At 31.7% G+C, this 22922-nt stretch overlaps 2 pseudogenes; one reads left to right on the forward strand and one right to left on the reverse strand.

Annotated features, from left to right (window-relative positions):
- Positions 1-3032: 3032 nt before the first annotated feature.
- On the reverse strand, positions 3033-6377 carry LOC120131830 (annotated as a pseudogene).
- An 11419-nt stretch (positions 6378-17796) lies between these two features.
- On the forward strand, positions 17797-19887 carry LOC120131391 (annotated as a pseudogene).
- Positions 19888-22922: the final 3035 nt, after the last annotated feature.

Genomic DNA, 22922 nt, shown 5'->3' on the forward strand with positions numbered 1-22922 from the left:
AATAGTAATTTTTTAAATTCGATAACGAAGGTTAATAATGATATCTGCAAATAAATGAGAGGCGCGGCTCAAAAGAGAGCTGACAATAAGACACTAGAGCTTTTCACTCCCACAAAATTAGGAGCTGGGGCTGCAACATGGAATTTACTTTAATGCCTTTTTTAATTAATTAATAATTTTATTTAATTAATATTTTTGTGTCGTCTTCTTCTCTTTTTTTTGTTTTTTATTTAACTAACAACGATATTAATTTTAATATTGGTCGTTGACCATCGATATTCATTATTTTTCTTGTTATTTTTCTTATTATGTATTTGCATTTTTTTTAAGTTTTTTCCACTTTTCAATAAAGAATCTGTCCTTGTGACACGTTTTTCTCTATTTTTTGACATTTTCCTTGTGATTTCGGTAAGTTTTTTGCATACTTATGCGTTCTTCCAATTTTATTAGTGAAATTCAATTGTCATTTTTTAAAAAAACAACTTTATTTAATTTGATTCAATTGAAAAAATAAAAAAAAAATTAATTATGTATTGTAGACACCCATTTCTATCCATGGCTTATTTAGTATATAGGAGAGTTTTTGAAGAAAAAAATATATATAGCTTTTAGAAAATGGTTTTGAAAACATATAATACTTACTTTTTAAACGATTCTTGAAAATATATATATAGTTTTGAAAAACATTTTTGAAAATATATATATACATATATATTATAGTTTTGAAAACATATATATATTATATAGTTTTGAAAACATTTCGAAAATATATATATTACAGTTTTGAAAAGATTTTGAAAACATATATATAATATATAGTTTTTAAAAACATTTTTGAAAATGTATATTATATACTTTTGAAAACATATATATATATAGTTTGAAAACATTTTTGAAACAGTTTTGAAATATTTTGAAAAATATATATATATATAGTTTTAAAATATTTTTGAAAATATATATATTATATGTTTTTGGGAAATATTTTTGAAAAACATATAATATATTATTATTATTATTTATTTTATTGATCTTATTTTATTTTAATTTTTGGTCCAGGTCCAGAAATAGGGCCCAACCGAGTAGCATGACCCAGCAGACCCGATTCATTCCAAAGGAATTAGAGTTACGTTATTAGCAAAGGCGCCACATAGGAAAGGCTCGACGGTCGCGTGAGCCAATCAAAGTTTTGAAGACCGGCCGAACAGTCTGGGACTGACCCATCCCGTTTTGGTTATTCAAACGTGCAACAAACCTAAGCAAATCGGGGTCGAGGGGAACCACCCCCGCCAAAGCCGGAAACAACCCCATCGGGGGCTATATAAATACCACACCAGAGCCAAACGAAGAAACAGGAAGATCGAACCAAAAACACGAAACAACACAATGAAAACATCAGAATATCAGCAAAAATAAAGCCACACAACTAACACAGAAAAGCCCGAGCCATATACAATACGTACATACAAAAAAACACCAGCCAAGAATTGAAAATAAAAGCGAAAAACACATAGGAGCATCGTCGAGGCAGAGATCGTCGGGAAGCTGAGAAGACACGTCTAGAAAGGTAAACCCGAATATTTCGAGTTAGATCTACGTCGTTCAAGGTTTTTTTAGGTGATTTGGGTTTCGATTTAGGCTTTGGGGTGGCGAGAGAGCGGTGGATAGGATGGCGGTGCCATCGGACGTGGGCGACCACTTGATCGGATGGGACTTGGGTTGAGAATGTTTGAGAGGTTTTTTTTTGTGTGAATGGGTAAAAATGATATATTTTTTGTTTTAGGGCTATTTATAACAGAGGGACTGCTGTATAGTTAGCCAATAGTTAAATTATTTCTGCAATCCCTCATATTTTGATATGTAATTCGTTTTGATCACATGTTGTAATTTTACCCCTGAATTTGGAATTGTTTCGATTTGATCCCTATTTATAATTTATCTTTTTTACAAATGAACCCGTCTAACTTTTTTTTTCTTGCATCCCGTAATTAATGTCAATTAAGCCTTTAATGTTTATTTCCTTTCAATTTATCATTTAATTCGAATTTTCTTTTAATTTTTTTCTTTTAATTTTATTTTATTTCATTTTCATTATTTGTTTATTAGCCATTTTAATAATTATTTTATTTTATTTTATTTTTTTAATTATGCTTACTGTTAATATAATTTTATTTATTTATTTATTTTTGAAACCTTTTTTCCTCCTTTCATTTAATATTTATTTGTTTATTTTTATTTTACAATTTAACATTCTTTTTTTGACTTTTTCATTAGTAATTTCAATCGATTAAAGGTAAGCAATTCAAATTGAATTTTTAAATTTAAATTTTTGCAATTAAGACAACCGACAATTAAATGGTACCGAAAGGGATGTTCATGAATGCTAATCCTTTTTGACTGTAACCGACTTCCGAATCCGACATATTTATGTAAAACGCATATCAGTAAGATGGTGTTCGGTCAACCTAAATATTGTTTTTAAATGATCGTGGCGACTCTAATATTTTTTTCAAGTCGAAGCCTAATTCTGGGTCACCCGAAAGACGGTTGCGACATGTATGTTACGATATTTGACATTAAAAGGTATTGGAGTTAACATTGAGAATGACACTCCACGTTTAGATTTAAATTTAAGAAGATTGACTGATTATTAGTAGATTTAAAAAAAAATTTGATTTAACAGTTGTTTTGCATCCTGATACTACTTGTAAATATTTTATTTTTCAGGAGAATCAACATGATAATAATCATGTTGAAGGATGGATAGAGAGGAGACCGCATGAGAACATTCAACGGTTGTTCTTAAACATTTTAAATTATCATATGTTAGATTTTTTTTGTATTTTTTATCGATAATATGTTTTCGGCCTCTATAATTTTATGGGTTCGCCCTCCTTAAAATTTTAAAAGTTTGTTTCCCTAACATAAAATCTTATGTTCATCATCATATTATCACATAAGCATGTGGTCATTGTCACGTAAGATCTATACGTTACCAACCAAACATGAAGATAGTGAAGAGTCGAAGCGACTGAAGAAAATTTGGTAGAAAATTCTATAGATTTGCATGTAATACACATGAAAGTTTTCACGGCAAGCAAAACAAGCTCCGATTACATCACACTCGAACAAGCATAAACCCGGTCGTCGATTACACTTACAAGTCTAAAGTTCATCATCCTACACAACTTTTAGCTCTTTAAGCCATGCTGTATGCAGGGGGCATGGATCCGGTTTTTCCGTCAGCAATTGCCTTCTCGAGATTGAGTAGAACCATCCATTCCTCCACTTGAACTGCATCAATATGAATACAACAGACTTAGAAAGAAAGAAAGAAAATTATGATCTTCAAAGCATTTTCGATATCATAAACTGCAATCCTTTACCTCTTTAACTGCTGTTGGGAAATGGGCAACGGCTCGAGCATAAGCACATAATCTGTCCTCCATAGCCTCTTCAAACGTTATAACTTTCTCTGCAGCAGCAGCTGATGCAAGCTCTGTGATGAGGCTGATACCTGAAAACTTGGATTTTCAGTTCATACGATCCACTTAGAGATGCATAACAAAAATAATGGTCCAAGCCATATACTATTGACAAGGAAGTTGCACCTCAGAGCGGTATTCCTTCTCGACAACGCCTACCGTTGCCCCGGGATGACGAGCGCCAACAAGCATGAATGCGCAAATCCATATGAGTTTCTCCAACATCTGCTTCTGAAATGCTTCTTTGTCTAGAACCTGATCAGAACAATATTTGTTTCAATAAACAACAGAAGAAAATTACAGATAAAATTTAGATGTCCAATGTGGTCACCAAACCTACAAATTTATACCACTTCAATCGACTAATTATTAAAACCATCCACCGGGACTCATTAAACATGCTTAAATGAAGGCACCATGAACAATCTAAATCACCAGGAACTCCATGTCCAAGTAACATAAGACAATAGTAAAAATGTATGTTGTACCTTGCAAGAGAGGCCACCAGCAAGCAATCTGGTAGCTATGGCAGATGCCCATTTCCCATAAGCTGCAGTTAGACCTTCAGGATTTGTGTCAGTCTTGCCATCCGTTGGAGGTTCTCCAAGCTTTGAAACTGCAAAATATGCCAGCACCTGGTCTGCATCATTAAGACCTTTGCTTTGAAGCCATGGCTCCAGCATGCCATTCTGGAAAAAAACCAAATCTGCTACATCATCAACACCCAATGGATGATCAAATCATTTTGAATTGAATCAACAAAGTTGCAGATAAATAATAAATCTATATAGACTGAAGCACTGAAGCACATTGCATTGACGCACAAACTAGGGAGGAAATAATAAAAGAACTTCCCCAAATAATGCATCATATTCATCAATAAAGTAGGAATCAAAATGTAATTCAGCTATGTAATTATACTCAATTGAATCATTCAACTGTTTTATAAGGAATAAAAAGAGGTTTATTTATAAACATCCATAGACAATTAAACCAAAAACATAATAAAAGACCAACCCTTTTTGTTTAATTAAACAAAAGCAAAGAGAGAGTATGATCAGGTAAAGGTACCGTTCCAACGAGATTTAGGAGTGGCCTCGAGCACAGCCTCGAGATCATCATTCCTAGTACAAACCAAGATGGGACCTTCAAAATCAAGCGGCACAGTTCACCTCTCTTCACCAACAAATCATCTCCCTTTCCCATATCTTGCAACGCCTTTCCCACTCTCCCACCGCCGACAATAACTGCCGGCGCCACTTTTGCAGCAGTAGCCGAGGAGGAGCAGCCATGACAATGGAACTCGGCTTGCTTGGTCTAGAAAAGCGTGTAGCGGTGTAAGGAGTGAGTTTTGGAGAGACGGATTTGGCCGAATGGGTCCAAAGGGGAGAAGAGCTAGAGAGTATGGCCATGACGGTGGGCTAGTTTGGTGGTGGGCGTTGGAGTCATGGTTGCTTCGTGTGTTTTTTGTTTATCGAGTGGTAAGCGACACCAGCCACTCAATCCTTTGGTGGCCTTATCGGTTTGTGAATTCTATCCAGATGTGATATCACGGAGGAAATTTGAAGAAAGAATCCCGGTTCTAGTGTTTGTGGCCAGACAAAACAAAAAGCCTCCTAACTCCATGTATGTTGGAGCTACACCAGTCGGGCTATCTGTCTGGCCCAGAAAAACTGATATCGGACAAAGACATTTTGAAGTCAGGCCAGCCCAATTTATTCGAGCATCCAACATATATTTAATTATAGTTTAAGGATCACATTTATTCTTAGAGTAGATTCAATTTATCATTTTTACATCTATTTTATTTTGCATCAATTTGGCCTCAATTTTTTTAATTGTATCATTCTATAACATTCTCTTAACTTAAACCTTAAATTATAAACCTTAATTAATGTTAAGTATTTAGGATTATGGTTTAGAGGTAGTGAGGTTAGGGTTTAGGGTTAGAGTTTATAATTTAAGGTTTTAAGTTAAGAGTAGTGTATAAAATGATGTGATTGAGCAACTCGGAGGTTAAATTAATGAGAAAATGATAGGGGTGAAAGTGATAAATTAGTATACTACGAGATAAAAGTTACCATTTTGCCTTTACTTATTATTACTATTATAAAAAAAAGTATGAGTAAATAAACAGAGTCGTGACTAGGTTATTGGAGGCCGTGGTTAGGTTGTTGGAGGCCTGTGCAAATTCTTGTAAAGGGACCCTTAGATCTCGAACTTATTTTTCTGAAATAATAAAAGACTAATTTTATTAACTTAAAAATTGATAGATATACTCTATTTTGGCCCCTGTATAAATTTGAACTTGTTTTCCCAAAAAAAATTTACTTGTTAATGATTCGAACTTAAGATCAACAAAGTTATGGGTCCAATGATCTAACCACTACTCTATATCTATTTTTTACTTCTTAATGACATCAAATAATAGATATACTCTTTTCGAAGCCCTTATTTTTGAGGCCCTGCACCATCGCGCAATATGTGCTTCTTAGTCACGCTCCTGTAAATAAAATTCGATTAACAGTATACCAAACATTTTGTATTGCTTGGCTTCGATTGATTCAAAGTTTGTTGCACAATTTAATTGAAGAAACCCCTGCGTTTTGTACATAGTTCAGCCTCTAATCCAAGTTTCTTTTTCTATTCCCAAGTTTTTCCTTTTTTTTATAATGGGACGAATAAAAGATAATATACGTTTAAATAACTTTAAACAATTTGACATTAAAGTTCACACTTTCGATATTTAAATACTCGAATCCAAAGCCTCGCTAAATAACAATATTCTTTTATCAGTAGGTCATCATTCCCAATCTTTACTAAGCTTAAGGAAGTTACCACTTCTTGTAAGAAAGTGACCAGCTTTGCTGATGCTTCACATTTAAGGATCATAGCTCGAATGCAAATACTGCATCTTCTTGATAAATACTTTATTATTTCAAATCAGACTATATCTTAGATAAAATTATTTTTAATTCGAAATTTATGATATTAATTTAATATAAAAATAATTATTTATTTATTTTGATTAGTTCATAAGACTTGATGATGTAGACGCCTATGCCAGATTTCCAGGTAGTAACGCCTCGAATAACAGAATAATTTGTCGCCGAGAAGTTAGATGAAGACGAACAACTTAAAACCGCCCAAATATAGGTACCGACAACCCCAACCAATAACCTTAATTATTAATGGGTAATTTTTTTTATTGTTTATGAAAATTATACTACATGCATGTATTGAAGTATACTACTGATCTTGAAGGTAAAATTTGTAACTGGTCATTAAACTATACTAAATTACTCCTTTGAATATTAAACTTTTAAAAGTTACATAATACCTCATTCAATCAATCTCTCAATTGTATTATAAAATGAATATTACATCTTTAATTATCACTAAAAGGATAACTTAACATGTTAAATTAATAAAAGAAATATCTCATTCAACTCTCAGTTGTAAACTAAATTTTATTTTGATATTTTCTAAATATTTTAAAATAATAATTCTAAAAATTCAATCATATATATATATATATATATTCACAATTTATTTTTAAAATTATAACTTTATAATTAATCTTTTCATTCATAAAATTATAATTATTTTAAAAAAATGAATTTGTTAATTCACAAAAAAATTATAATTATTTTTATTTAATTGTGATTATATTTGAAATTTTATAATTTATAATTTTTGAGATACAATAATTTCAGTTATAGAAATGAAATTATTTTTTATTAAACAGTGATTCAATTCTTTAATTTTTTAATAGTTTTAAATATGATTTTAAAAATACATTTATAATTTCAAAAGTAAACTTTGAAAATCCATATATTTAAAAAAGTTTCTATTTTTTTGGAATTATTACTTAAAATTATTGAAAAAAAAAACAATTTTTTTTAAAAGCAAATGAGATTTTTTTTATTAATTTAATATGTCACATTAGTCTTTAACGATAGTCAAACATCGATACTTCTTTTTAACGAAATCTAAAATTTAATATTCATTTTATAATTTTTTAAAAGTTAAATAACCAAAAAGAACATCTTCTCATAGTTTAATAACTATTTATATATTTATATTAGTACATATCGGTGTGTGACGTGCACCGTAAACTCATCTATTGTTTATTATATTAGTCCAAATTAAAAAAAAACTGACAATCAAATCATTAATTGATGAAATCCCAACTCACGGATAACCAACCCATACCCATACGCTGAAAACACACGGCTTCGTAACAGCTACCAAATCACAAGGCTAATGTATCTTTTTGGGTTATTCTCTACCATTTTTCTTGTTACCTTTAGTATATAATTGTATTTAATCTTGATTTTTATACATTCTTTTAGGATTAATTTGAATGTATTTACCCTTAATTTGTCGATATATATTTTTAAGTTCTCGACATAAAAAGGAAAGTAGAAGGTATATCAGTACATGTTAAAAATTTTCAGACCAATGTTAATTTAAAAGAGCCGTTGTCTGGGTCCAACTGGATTGAATTTTGACCCCATGGAAAATAATCAAATTGCGATATAAAATGATATTAAAAAAAATAATATAATACAAATATGAGTGTCTCGAACTTATATTATATTAATACACTAGAATTTATATAAATAAAAAATTTTAAACACATATCTAATACAATGGATCAAAGTTTTGAATGCATTTAATTTAATGGAAAAGTAGATATAAGCCACCACCTTAACTAAGAATGTCCATACCATTAATTAACCATGCATGTTGGCACTTTCAACTTTCAACCTCCAACAAAAAAAAATGATTTATTGGGCAGCTTCCACGCGTCTTTTTGTCTATGAAAATGTATTCACCACGAATGCATGCATCGCATTTTGTACAACAAAATGGGTAAACCACAACCAAAGTCATACTGTTATGGATTTTGTAACAAACAGGTACTCAATTAGAAGTATTGTTACAAAAGGATCATTCGGTATTAAAATTGAAACCAAAGTCTAATATGTCATGGTATAATACTATCTTTAGTCCTCAAAACTTATAAATTATATTAATTGTGTCATAATTTGAAATAATTTAATGAATTTAACCTTTATATTTAAAAATTTCATCAATTTCATTTTTTACAATATTATCAAATCAAATAAACATATAGAATAAAAAAAGGTTGTTGGATAACTACATTCTACCATCAAGCAACAGAAGTTACATTTAAAATATTATTATACAAGAAAGGAATAAAACATTTTTGAGAGAATAACAAAACAAAAGAATAATAAAGACTAAAATGATTTTTTTTTATTAAACTAAGGTGATTACAAAGTAATATATATTCTAAATATTCTTAATCATTTGACAATAAACGCTCAATCATACTGCTACAGTCGTTGGTGCTCGAACCCGTGACCTTTAGAACAACAATGATTCCTTTAACCACTGAGGTAAGTTGATTCGTGCAGAAAATGATAGAATTTTTAAATACAGAGGGTTAAATTTATTGAAATGATTCAAATTAAGACCAAATTAAATCAAGCCCCCATAATATTGACACTTTTGAGTTCCACGCTCAAATTTTACCACATTTGAAATTTGGTTCCAAATATCTTTCTGTAACACCCCCAACCCGTATCCGACCCGGATACGAGTCTGAAGTGTCATTGACTTTTCAAACATTTATTCGTATAAAATAGTGAGTAATTTAAAAACTTTTATAACATTTAACTTTTTCAAACGTTTAAAAATATCAGAGTTCATACAATTTATATCTTTAGACTACATCCCAACTACACTCTATATACATACATATTTTCTGATCTGACATTTGGTAAGGAGAACTGACCTGTCTTGCTCCGCATTACTCTTTACTCTTCTCGAAACCTACTTGCGAAACAATCACACGCTAAGTCGTTGACTTAGTGAGGCATATAAAACATATATATTTCATATAACATAAATCATACATAAACATATACCATCGTATCATTAAGAAACACACATAACATCATATGGTTCATGTAACATTTCAAACCACTTACCTTTGATAACCATTTATAAACCCATCGTATACATATCACATTCAATGTTTGTTTGATCTTTATTAGCCCATGTACACTATTGAGAACTTAAGGTATGTGAGTACATTGAGGTTGTGCACTAATGCTGTACCACAGCTCGTATCAATTCCCTCATGGGGCACCGAACCTTAGTTCAGTATTCATCCCGAAGGACCAGTCCATAGATTCCGAATAACCTAGGTAAACAGTCCATATGTCCGAAGAACCTAGGTAAACAGTCCATATTCCCGAAGAACATAGGTAAACATCCATATGTCCCGAAGAACATAGGTAAACAGTCCTATGTCCGAAGAACATAGGTAAACCCTCGACCCTTGGCATGCCAACTATACCACTAGCTCTCTATCACATAACTGGGCATTAACACATAACATTCACTTTACTTATTCATATCCTTCTCTTATGAACATATATCTTTTCTTTCAGTCACGTACCAATGTACGTGTAATCATTGATCTTATAATCACATGTTCATTCTCTTCGGTCACATACCATATGTATGTGTAAACATATATCTAATATCATATAACACGCATCACAATTGCATATATTCACATAAATCATTTTATAGCTTATTCATATCACATATTATAAGCTCATATATTCATATACTTTCCATATAACTATATATCTCATAACCACACAAATCATAACATTGATCACCAATCAAATAACATTTTAGAGTTACTTTTACCATAGTAACTCCATCACTGGCTCATCGCAAGCCAAATTTTTATTCATAATATAAGTACAAATTAAATTGCACTCACCTTAGCTTTGCTTTGATTCGATTCTAATCCTTCAGTTGATTCAGAACGGGATCACGTTCTATATCTACATAAATATATCATTTCAAAACAACTATCAGAAGCCTAAACTTTAAACTTGATGTTAATAACTTAAACCGGTTTAATGAATCAAATTCTATATTTTCATTTAGGGGGGAATCGATACCCCCCCAGGGGAATCGATACCCCCTGAACATACTGGAATTTTTCGTTCAAGAGGGGGAATCGATTCCCATTCATATCGGCTCCCTCTACCCAGAGATTGTATTTTAAGCTCGAAAATCATCAAATTTTCCTTCAATTCTTCTATTTTAAACCCCTACCATGTCATTAAACCCAATTACCATTACTTAAACTAACTTATATCCATGAAAATCCTCTATGACTTCAAAATCCTATCCTTCATATGTAATTCAAGAATCTTACTCAAATTTCAATATGTTATAAATACAATTCTAACACTTCTATCTTCTTATTCTCATAGATGACAAATCAAATTCAACTTAAAATTCAACTTATCAACTCTATATCATGATTTCATATAAAAGCTTGTTTTATTAAATCTCTTATAACTTCTTCATCTTTTGATTTTAAGACAACTTAAGCTTTCCATAAGCTTAAGTATTACCTAATGATCAAAACCCACTCTTAAAATTAACAAATAATCAGCTAACAAGGAATCTTACCTTTGCAAGCTTGGCTCTTTCTTTCTCTCGTACATGAAGAAGAAGAAGAAGAATAAGAAGAAGAAGATGATGAAGAGAATATCTCTTCATCCTTATCCCCTCTAATATATATATCCTTATCATATTTATTTTTAATTCATTTATTAGTTAAATGACCATTTTTTCCTCTACTTCATTTGATAATTACTAACAACTTTTAGGATTTATTTCCAGAAAAATCATTGAACTAATCCATTCTTCTACTTTAATCACCAAATTCTCAAACTTTACCATTTAGTCACTAACCCATAGTTTGGGATGTTACACTTTCCAACTTAAATTTCCAGCATTTTCAACTATCGAAAATCAGCATTAACCCTTCAAATATTATATTCTTGCAATAATATCCCACAATTCCCAAAACTTGTATATTAACCCTTTTACTAACTCAAGGCTCCAAATTGATCCAAATTGATCTCCAAGTCACATATAACACTTCTAATATCAATCTAGACCATAAGAAATTTTTCAATATTTTTCCCTAATTTTTTTCCCCAATGGTTCAATTTTACTATGATCATAAGACTAGCTTTTCATTCAATTGCAAGCATGAATTCAACTTCCTTACTTCAAATTCATGTTATTCTAATCAACACAACATCAAATTGAACCAAAATCTAATCAATCACCAAAACCCTAATTAGGCCAAATGCTTTAAATCATTCTACACTTGATTTTAAACATCATACATGCTTGAAAAATTAATCTCAAACATCAAAAATATAATAATCTTTCATTAATTCTTCAAACTCCAAAAAACCTACACAAACTCTAACCTTCAATCTCAACATATAAGCATCTTCACTATGAAATATTGGTACCAAATGATAGAGAATTTCATGTATATTAATTCTCTATCTAATAGTTTAATAAAAAAATCAAATGTATAACTTAAAAAATCAAAACAAAATTTTTTCTTACCTCAAGCTAGGTGGTTCGGCCAAGAGAAGAATAACATGCTGAAAATGACTAATTTCTTGATTATGCTAACATTAAATTAGCCTTTACAATTGTCTTTAAATTATTGTAATTGATTTTTTTATTCAATTATGAGAAATTTCAAAAATACCATTAATGAATCTTAAACATAACCAATTGCCATTGCCATTTCCTCCATTAAAATATTCCTTAGTCAAAGATGAATCAACTTGACTTTGAATTTTCACTTTGACCATGCAATTTTAGAAAATTGCACTTTAGTCACTAAAATTCCACTATTCGACCAAATCTGAAAAATTACATTGTTCTAAGCCAAATCTATATATGGAAATAATATTTACAACCATTTTTAACATCTTTCAAATTTTTATAAATTCTGATTCGATACAATTATTCGATTTCAATACCTGACTTTATCGCTTTATAGCTTTTAACACAAATCCCGTACCGAAAATATGATTCCCACAAAAATCCTTGTTAAAATCTATAACTTTTCAAAATTATATTATTGTTCTCTAAACTTTTACAAGTTTATAGTTTAGCCTTCAAATTTTTAAAACTTATATTTTAGTCACTAGTCAAAATTTGGGGTATTACAAACTCAATGCTCAACAACATGTTCATTCTTCTAAAAAAAACATAACTATGGGACTGAGTTGTGAAAGCAGGTGACACAAAGGATATTAACATTTTAGGTTGCACCCTATCAGAAATGTTATATTTTTTTATAATATTATCGTTTGCGTCTATTATCTATAATTCTTTAGCCTTAAATTAGGTTGTCGTTCCTTATATTATTCCTTTGAACAAATTTATTAAAATTAATATAAATGTATATTTTAATTAGTATTTACCAACTTTTCTTGTCTTGATTTTTTTTCATCGAGAGAATAACTGATTTTGTGGAAACAGCTTTTCTTGGATCCACAACCAGCTTCAACAGGTTCTTCCGTTTGCGTTTTCTTTGTTTATAATCTCGACTTGTTTGCTGGGTTATTGTGCAATTTTTACAGTTTTTCTGATCTCTCCCCATCTCCCTGTGCTCGACCGAGAACCATCGACCCCTTTAACACCCATATTCCAGTCACTGCTAAACAAGTGGTTGATCTACTTGTATTCTTCAGCTTCCAGCTAAAAGATCTCTCTTTTTGGGGGTTTACTCTTTACTTTTATTTTATTTTTGTCTGAGTATATTCTTTCCTCGCTTTCTCTTACTAAATCTGTCCGTTGTATGTGAATCTTTTAGATCGGCTTGCCTTCGTAGTTTAAATTTGTTTTGTAGAGATTTAAGACTTTTTATTTTGGTATATTTTGAATGGATCAATGATATTTATGTGTTAATTAGGTGATTCAGTTGTTTTTGATTCGTTCATTACTCTTGAGAACTGTATCTGGATTTTTAAGATATTACCCATACTTGAAAAGTAAACTCTTAGACCTCTCTCTCTCTCTCGCTTGCTCTCTCTTTTTAAGCTCAAATCACCCACGAATCAGGTACTTTTAATATTGTTTCCCCCGTATATTATATTCCAGTCGATCTTTATTTGAACCTTATAATTGTTAATAAACTTACTTATTATTATTATTAACCTAATTACACAATTTATCTTATAATTGTTAATAAACTTACTAGCAATAAATTAAAATCGTACTTAGTAACCAACTAGGCTTTTTAGTACCCCTCAATTCTCTAGCATTTTTCTAGTGCATCTTCTGTCTTCTTTGGTTTCATTTTCATAGTTTCTCATAGCTTCGACTATAGATGATTACTTGAGGTCATGCCCGTCTTTTAGAGCCATGGGGTATAGGGGGAGGGCTCGATATAGTGGTGACAAGGAGACTAGACTTAGAGTTTGCTCGTTGAATGTAGGCACATTAAATGCTAGGCTGCTAGAGCTGACCGACGTACTTACTAAAAGGAAAATAGATTTTGCATGTTTTTAGGAGACTAGGTGGAAAGGGGCTCGCGCCAGAGAGTGTAATGGGTACAAATTGTGGTATTCAGGCGTAGATAAAGCTAGAAATGGGGTGGGTATCTTGGTATCCTCTAGGCTCAAGGAAAATGTAGTTGAAGTTTGTAGATATCGGGATAGGATCATGATGATTAAGGTTATTATAGAAGAGGAAGTGGTGAATGTCCTTTCAGTGTACGCCCCACACGTTGGCCTAGGGGAGGGGGAGAAATGTTCCTTCTAGGATCAGTTAGATGATGTACTTAGGAGCATTCCGGAGGACCAAAGAGTTTTCATAGGGGGAGACTTCAATGGCCATATAGGTAGTGCAACCGACGGGTTTGACGGTGTTCATGGGGGTTTCGGTTATGGTAGCAGGAACGATGAGGGACGTACGTTACTTGAATTTGCTACTGCACACGATTTGGTGGTCACTAACTCCTTATTTAATAAGAGAGATGCGAACTTGATTACGTTTCATAGCGGGGGACATTGTACCCAAATCGACTACATCCTGGTTTAAAATCGGGATCGATGGGCTTGCATTGACTGTAAGGTGTCCCCTGAAGAGGCATGCGCATCGCAACACAAATTATTGGTTTTGGTGTTTCGCGTACCGCACGGGCGGAGCACTCATAGGAGGGCTAAACTGGGTAAACCTAGGATCATTTGGAAGAAGTTACATGGAGCGACAGCTGATGACTTTAGGAGTAAGGTTTTGTCTAATACAGGTTTTGGAACTACAAACTCAAATAATGCAGATTTGTTATGGAAAAATATGGCAAATTCCATCAGAGAGATGGGCAAAAACACCCTGGGTTGTCGACAGGGAAGGCCAAGGAACATAAAGAATCGTGGTGGTGGAACGACGAAGTCCAAACTAAGGTGAAGACAAAGCAAACTTGCTTCAAGGAGTTTCTACAATGCAATGACGACGAAGAAAGGTCGAGAGCTAAACAAAGATACAAGGAGGCAAAGCGGAAGCCAAGAAAACGGTGGCTAAAGCAAAGGATAAGGCATACGAGGAAATGTACAAGAGATTAGACACCAAGGATGGACAAAACGGCATATTTAGGCTTGCAAAATCTAGGGAGAATAAGAAAAAGGATTTAGGTAGCATTAGGTTTATTAAGGACAACAATGGTGTTCTTTTAGCGAAAGATCATGATATTAAGATGGTTTGGGGTAGTTACTTCTTTGGCTTATTTAATGACGGTGCCTATCCCTGTAGATATAATACCGTTGATGGGTCAGCCGACCATCATACTACGGCCAATGACTTCCCTGAAAGTAGGATTGGGTTTGAGGAAGTCAAAATGGCTCTTAGAAAGATGGGAAGGGACAAAGTTGTCGGTCCTGATCAAATTCCTATCACTGTGTGGTTGGCCCTAGGAGAAGAGAGAGTTAAGTGGTTGACCAACATCTTTAATATTATTTTAGAGACTGCCAAGATGCCAGAGGAGTGGAGAGAGTCCACGGTGATACCAATCTATAAGAATAAAGGAGATCCCCAACGTTGTGGTAACTACAGAGGTATTAAACTACTCAGTCATACCATGAAGCTATGGGAAAGGGTGATAGAGGTTAGGTTGAGACAAGTTACTAGGGTTTCGGAAAACCAATTTGGCTTTATGCCAGACATGTATACCACGGAGGCGATTCATCTACTTCGACGACTTATGGAGAAATATAGGGAAAAGTCTAGAGATCTTCACATGGCATTCATTGACCTTGAGAAGGGTTATGATAGCGTTCCCCGAGATACGATCTGGAAGACTTTGGAAACGATATGGATCCCAACTGCTTATATCCGGGCGATTCGTGATATGTATTGTAGATCTACTACACACGTCAGGACTACAGTTGGCGACACCGAGGCATTCCCAGTGGAAATCGGACTCCACCAGGGGTCAACTCTTAGCCCTTACATCTTCGCCTTGATTATGGACGACATCTATTGTGCGACACCTAACGGTGTACCATGGTGTATGCTTTTCGCTGACGACATTTGCTGAAACAAAATCTGAGTTGAATAGTAGACTGGCTACCTGGAAGACTGCTTTGGAAGAAAAAGGTCTAAGGATCAATATTGAAAAGACAGAGTATTTATGTTTAAACTTCAGTGGGGACCAAAACGATGAAGATGTAGAAGTATGCATAGAAGGACACGTTCTCCCCTCAAAGGATCGTTTCAAGTACCTAGGGTCTATGATACATAAAGATGGGGGTGTAGAAGATGACGTTACACACCGTATAAAGGCGGGATGGCTAAAGTGGAGGGTCGCTACTAGAGTTTTGTGTGACAAGAAGGTGTCTCTAAAACTTAAAGGAAAATTTTATAGAATGGCAATAAGACCAGCACTGCTGTATGGATCAGAATGTTGGGAAACCAAAAAGGATCATGTAAGGAGGATAGAGGCCGCAGAAATGAGAATGCTTCGATGGACATGCGGTAGGACTCTGTGGGATATGACAACAAACTCTGCTTTTAGGATGTCCTTGGGGGTGGTGCCTGTTTCCTAAAAATTGAGGGAGGGAAGACTACGGTGGTTTGGGCATGTCCTTAGGCGACTACCGTCGGATGCGGTCAGGAGGGTAGAGTCGATTACAGTCGACGGTGCCAGAAGGCGAGGACGACCAAGGCGGAAGTGGGAAGACTGCTTGAGATCTGATTTGATGGATTTAGCCCTTACCGAGGACATGACCTCTGATAGGAAAGTATAGAGACTCAAAACTAGGGTAGTCGAGTAGTGTGGGTAACTTCTACTTTTTATACGTTTCTGTTATTGGTATTTATGAAGGCTTAGAACTGGGCTTGCTTTCGTTGACTTTTGTGTAACATTCTCTTCACTTTTAAATTTAGTCGGGTCTTACGTTTCTGTCTATATGCAGAGATTTTTTCGTATGGATTTATTTGCAGGGATTACTGCCCAAGTACAAACGCGCATATGATATTAATGTCTGCATATGAATATTGTTCAACTATGTATTTATGTATTTATTTATACATGCATTGCATTTTATCTATATTTTTAATTTTCTGACTGTCGGAGGTCTTCCACGGAAGCTACTCTCAACCTGGCGTTGGGGGCAGCCTACTACCCTACCTCCCCCTTACCCCATTGCATATGGGAATTGGGTTTTGTTGTTGTTGTTGTTGTTGTCTATTTAAAATAGTTGTAGGTTTTAAAAAAATTACTTTATCTATAAATCGTTTAAACTTAAATTTACATAAAATCATTTATCTAAATGATATGTGTGAAGAGATTTAAATATTTTAATCTAGATTTATAATTTAAGGTTTAGAGTTTAAAATTTATAATTTTAAAATTAAATTTTAAATTCTAATATGCTTGGTTAAAATAGGTAGATTATATAAAATTAATTTTATAAAATTTATATATGAAATAATAACTCTATATTTAATAATATAATATATTTGGATTTAATTATTTTAAAGTTTGAAAATTTATAAATAACTTTAAAAATTAATATAAAAATGATGATAGTGAATCAATGTGCTAACACGTCAGAAATATTTTATGTAGTTAATCAACAAAAATCAAATAGTCAAAGAAAGTTAATCAGCTAATCTAAAGGTGTGTATCCCATTATTTTTATATTTTGGAAATGATAAAATATTATCTTGGAGAGGGCATTTACTTATAAACCAAAGCAAATCAAAGCAAAGCGGAGTAGAGAAAAAGCCGCTCGACGACGGCCAAAACCAACAGATCCTTGAAGGCTCTCTCTTCCCCTCAAACAAAGACCTTAACCCCCTCTTTTCCTCAATCCTTTGAAATCGTTTCTCATTCTTTCGCTCCTTCCATTCTGAACGTTTATGAAGCGCGAGACTGTGTGTTCATTACGCTTGAGCTCAGCCGTTTTTATGGCGAAAAACTCGCATCAAAACCACAAGAACGACGCCGATAATGAAAACAGTGATGCACCCATTGCTGCAAAACCTACAACCAAAATGAAAAGGACTCGCAAAACTGCTCCCCGTCACTCTCCTCCTCAACGTAGCTCCAGTTACCGTGGTGTTACAAGGTGAATTAACCGTACATACATACGTTTTTATATATTTAACGATCATGTTTCGTAGTTTGTTTATACAAAATATTGTCCCTTCTGGAAACTGGTGATCTTTCATGGCGATTTCGTTCTAGGTTTTTTTTTTGTTGCAATTCTGTTTTGATTGTTTGACGCCTTAATTCATTGGTTCCATTAATCAGGCACCGATGGACAGGGAGATTTGAAGCTCATTTGTGGGATAAGAATTGCTGGAATGAATCGCAGAACAAAAAAGGAAGACAAGGTAATAAAAATAGTAATCCTTCTTCCTCAACTATTTCCCCCTTCCTTTGGCAATTCTTTTTCCCCCACAATCAAACTAACAGTTCAAATTTAATTCTATTAAATTTCATGGTTGGTTTTGCTTTACTCGATGATGAGATGGAAATTGAAATTAATGCAGTATATTTAGGTGAGTTTTATCACCTCTCTCTCTTTTTTCCCCCCATTACCCTCCGTAAATACGGCTGTCATAGTCAAGAACTATATAGTTGCCGTATAAAAGTTCCATCTTCTTTTTATCATAACTAGATGGAATTAATTATTTTTTGATGGACCGCTGTTTGGTTAGGTGCTTATGCAGATGAAGAAGCGGCAGCACACGCATATGACTTGGCCGCATTGAAGTACTGGGGACGTGATACCATCCTTAATTTCCAAGTATGTTGATTCCGCCTGGATTTTTTTTCTCCCATCATTTTATCGATTCTTGTTTATAAAAGAAACCTTCAAATGTTCGTTTGTAGTTATCGACTTATGAAATGAGCTCAAGGAGATGGAGGGTCAATCGAAAGAATACATCGGATCTTTGCGCAGGTAATACTCGAGTAGAAGTACCCTTATCTAAATCAAAATTCGATTTCTCAGAAAACAAATGGTTTGCTTTATTTCCCGTCCACTTAAATTCAAAGGAAAAGCAGCGGATTTGCTCGGGGGGTCTCGAAATACAGAGGCGTAGCCAGGTGAGAAATATTTATATTTGGCGTTTTCTTCTTCAGTAAACGTGGAATCAGTCTCAAACGTAAATTTAATTCACTTTGTAGGCACCACCACAATGGAAGATGGGAAGCTCGAATTGGCAGAGTATTTGGAAACAAATATCTCTACCTTGGAACATATGGTAATTTTGTTTACTCAAATTGCTTCTAAATTTCTAATTCGATTATAGTGGGAGACTTTAATCTTTCAAAATTAAAAAAAAAATGGTACGCAATTAGCTATATAACAAAAGAAAAACGACGGGAATGAATTATATTGAATTCCAGTTCGTTGAGATATGGTTTACCAAACTTCAATAGCCTCGCCTGCTCGGCTATTTTATATTTGAAAATGTCAATTGTACTAAATCTCCAACTCTCCACCCATATCTGCATGCATGTTTACTTCTCCTTTATTATATGCACTAATTCACTTGTATTATTTAAAATACTTCCGTTCAAATAAAATATTTGATTTTTTATGATATAATATGTTCAGCCACACAAGAGGAAGCAGCCGTGGCATATGACATGGCTGCCATAGAACACAGAGGGCTCAACGCCGTTACAAACTTCGACCTAAGTCGTTACGCTGATTGTTTACGTTCAAATCATCAAAGCAAATCAAACGATTCTGTAAATTCTCAACAAGGCTCTAATGGCGATGACAGTGGCAGCTCAACTTCATCAGCATTAGGGCATTTGTTGCAGCCATCAACTTCACCCAAACCCGATGCACCTCGTCGAAGCTTCCCGGACGATGTTCAAACATACTTCGATTATCAAGACTGTAGCAGCCACATTGAGGATGATGATATTTTTTGGCGACCTAGATCTATTGACGATACCGTTATTTCATTGCGAGCTTGATGATCAGATTCAATAATAATTTAGTGACGATACATGATTAAATTTGCAGGGTTTGAGTTTGTTTATTTGTATTGGTTCATTTAAATGTAGATAAAGGCATTCATTCATTAAATATTTTTTAAAAATTTTATAATAATTGGCAACGTTGGTGGGTTAGAGCATGAATTGGCATCGGTCGTGTAAATTATTCATTTGCTTCTAACAGCTTTTCAGTATTCAATACTAGAATATAACTTCGGGAAATTAGATCAAATTTTGAACATGGTGATATTTATATGAACGGATGTCTTATACTAATTCTTAAATAAATATATTTAATTTAAATTTATCATAATCTTTTAAATATAAATAATTGAGACATTACATAACAAGTCATTAAAACGTGATACGAAAATAAATATATATTTATACACAAAAACATGAATTATTAAAATGTAAAAATATATATACATATTTATAATGTTTTAAAATCACATCAAAATCACATGAAAATATTTTTTTATTTTACTTATTTATTTTTGGTATAAATATTGGTATATAATCTATTAATTGACTCATCCGGGTTGAGTACTAGGGGTGTTCACTTTTTTGTTTTAACCCAATTAACCAACCAAATCGAATTAGTTTGGTTAGTTCGGTCGTGAACGGTTAATTTATTCAATATTTGGTTAACAGTTAATTTGATTCGAAATCGGTTAATTAACCAAAATTATTGAATATTAAATATATTATATATATTAAATACATATTTTAATCTCAAACCTATTAAGAATTAATACCCAATTATTTTTCAATATACTCATTAAATTATTAATACATAATTAAATTTTAATCCAAATAAAAAATACATCTTTTATATTCAACTTAATCTAATTAAAAAAATTATAAAGAATTTGGTTAATTCAGTTAACCGTTCGAAATAACCGAACTTTGTTAAGTTCAATTCGGTTAATATTTAAAAAAATAAGTTTGATTAATAGTTAAAGAAAAGAAGTTTAGTTAATTCAGTTAATGGAAATTTGGTTCGGTCGGTGGCCGAATTAACCGTTTGAACTCCCCCAAAGGCAATAACACATTTTCTAATCCTGTTTGCTTCATTCACAAATGTCAAAATTGTAACGTTGCTTAAAGAATATAATAGCTCACCCCCATTAAATCAATTAGTTGTTGGTTATTTATTTATTTATTTATTTATGTTTATATATCTTCTATCTTTTCAATCATAAAAATAATTAATTAAATACCCTAAATTACCCTATCAGTTCCTTTAATTCCAAACAAATTTGTCATCACCAAGATCAACCAAATTAAAATTGTACATTTTTCTTGTTTGTTTTTGTGTATGTTATAGATAATATAGATTATTTTACAAATTATCGATTGCCATCGATGCGTTCTTATTTAGTTGATTTGTTTCGCAGAAAACAAATTTTAAAAAATGAATTATATTTCCTTAAAACTATTTTTTGAAAATTATTTTACAATATTTGTATAATGTTGTATAATTCATTTTTCAATGGTTAGTAATTTTTTTAAATTCTTTATAAACATCAAATACAATAAATAATATTATTAATTAACAAAATAATATTATTATTTTTAACATATTGAAATAATTTATTTAATATTAGTTATGTCAATATTATTATTAAAATGTTATATCTATAATTTTATTAATAAAAATATTAAGATTATTATATTTTATTAAAATAAAATTATTATAAATTATATTAATTATTTACTAAAATAATAGCATTTTTAAAATATTAAAAATTACAATATTAAAATTAGAGTATTATATTTATTTTAAAGAATATATTTTAAATATTCAACAATTTAATAATATTATTTTTATGAAATTACTAATAATATTATTTTATTAAAATAAAATTATGATATTTTATATTATAATAATATAATTAGAGCAATAAAAATTTATATTATTAAAATTGTCTCTAAATATAATTTAATAATTAATATTTTTATTAAAATGATACTAAAATAATATAGTAATATTAAATATATAAAATAATAATATTATGAGTGATTATGATTTGAAGTGAAAAACTCGTAAAATAACTCATAGAAAATAAAACCATAAGTCATTTTAAAATAAAAATTCAATTGATTAAGAAGATAAATTATACTGTATATCTATTTTCTATCAATCAATATTGAAAATGAATAAAATATGTTTTTAGAAAGTCAATTACATGAAACCACCTTTATGTTAAGGTATTAATTTATTATTATCAGAATTTTTTATTTCACAGAAGAAATTATGCATTTTTATTGAGAGAGACTGGTCCCGACGACACCTTTCTATTGATAATGGCTCCATACTATGCGGCGTTTGCCTGAATTTTCAGTTAACCCCATCAAAGATTAGTCTTACATTTTTTCCAAAATTGAACAACTCCATCCTGCTATCTACCCTCTCTTAAAAAATAATAATTCTATCAATTTTTTTTTTATTTTTTTCAAAAAAAATTGTTAGAAGTGTAAATATTAAAGTTTTAATTTTTTTAAATAATCATTCGCTAGATATTTTTTTGAATGTATATTTGTTAGATATTTAATTGGTGAGAAATATTTTATTAATATGACATGATAACATCAAACTTTTAATAATTAAATATCACAACCTAATAATTGAATACAATATCAGTACATCTATATATAGATTATTTATCCATCTACTTGTAATCATGGATGGACCGAGTGTCCTGTCGCATATTCTAGAATTTTCAAATTATCTTATATTCTAATTTTTTTGATATTTTCTATTAAATATCTATTTTCGCACCCCTTAAAACCTTTAACATAACTTCTTAAATTCGTACACCCTCTAATATAAATGTCTGTGCCCTCCCTACTTGTAATTATTCATAGAATGTAATTTTATATTAAAGTATTTCTTTATTTACATCATTAGTGTACAAAATCTAATATTTATTAAAGGATCAATTATCGTCGTGAAGGGTAAATATATACCTCTAGTGTAACAAAACCTAACTTCAGAAAATTTATTCACCAACACAAAAATTATA

This window comes from Hibiscus syriacus, unplaced genomic scaffold (assembly GCF_006381635.1).
Source record: "Hibiscus syriacus cultivar Baekdansim isolate YM2019G1 unplaced genomic scaffold, ASM638163v2 tig00110556_pilon, whole genome shotgun sequence".
NCBI lineage: Eukaryota > Viridiplantae > Streptophyta > Magnoliopsida > Malvales > Malvaceae > Hibiscus > Hibiscus syriacus.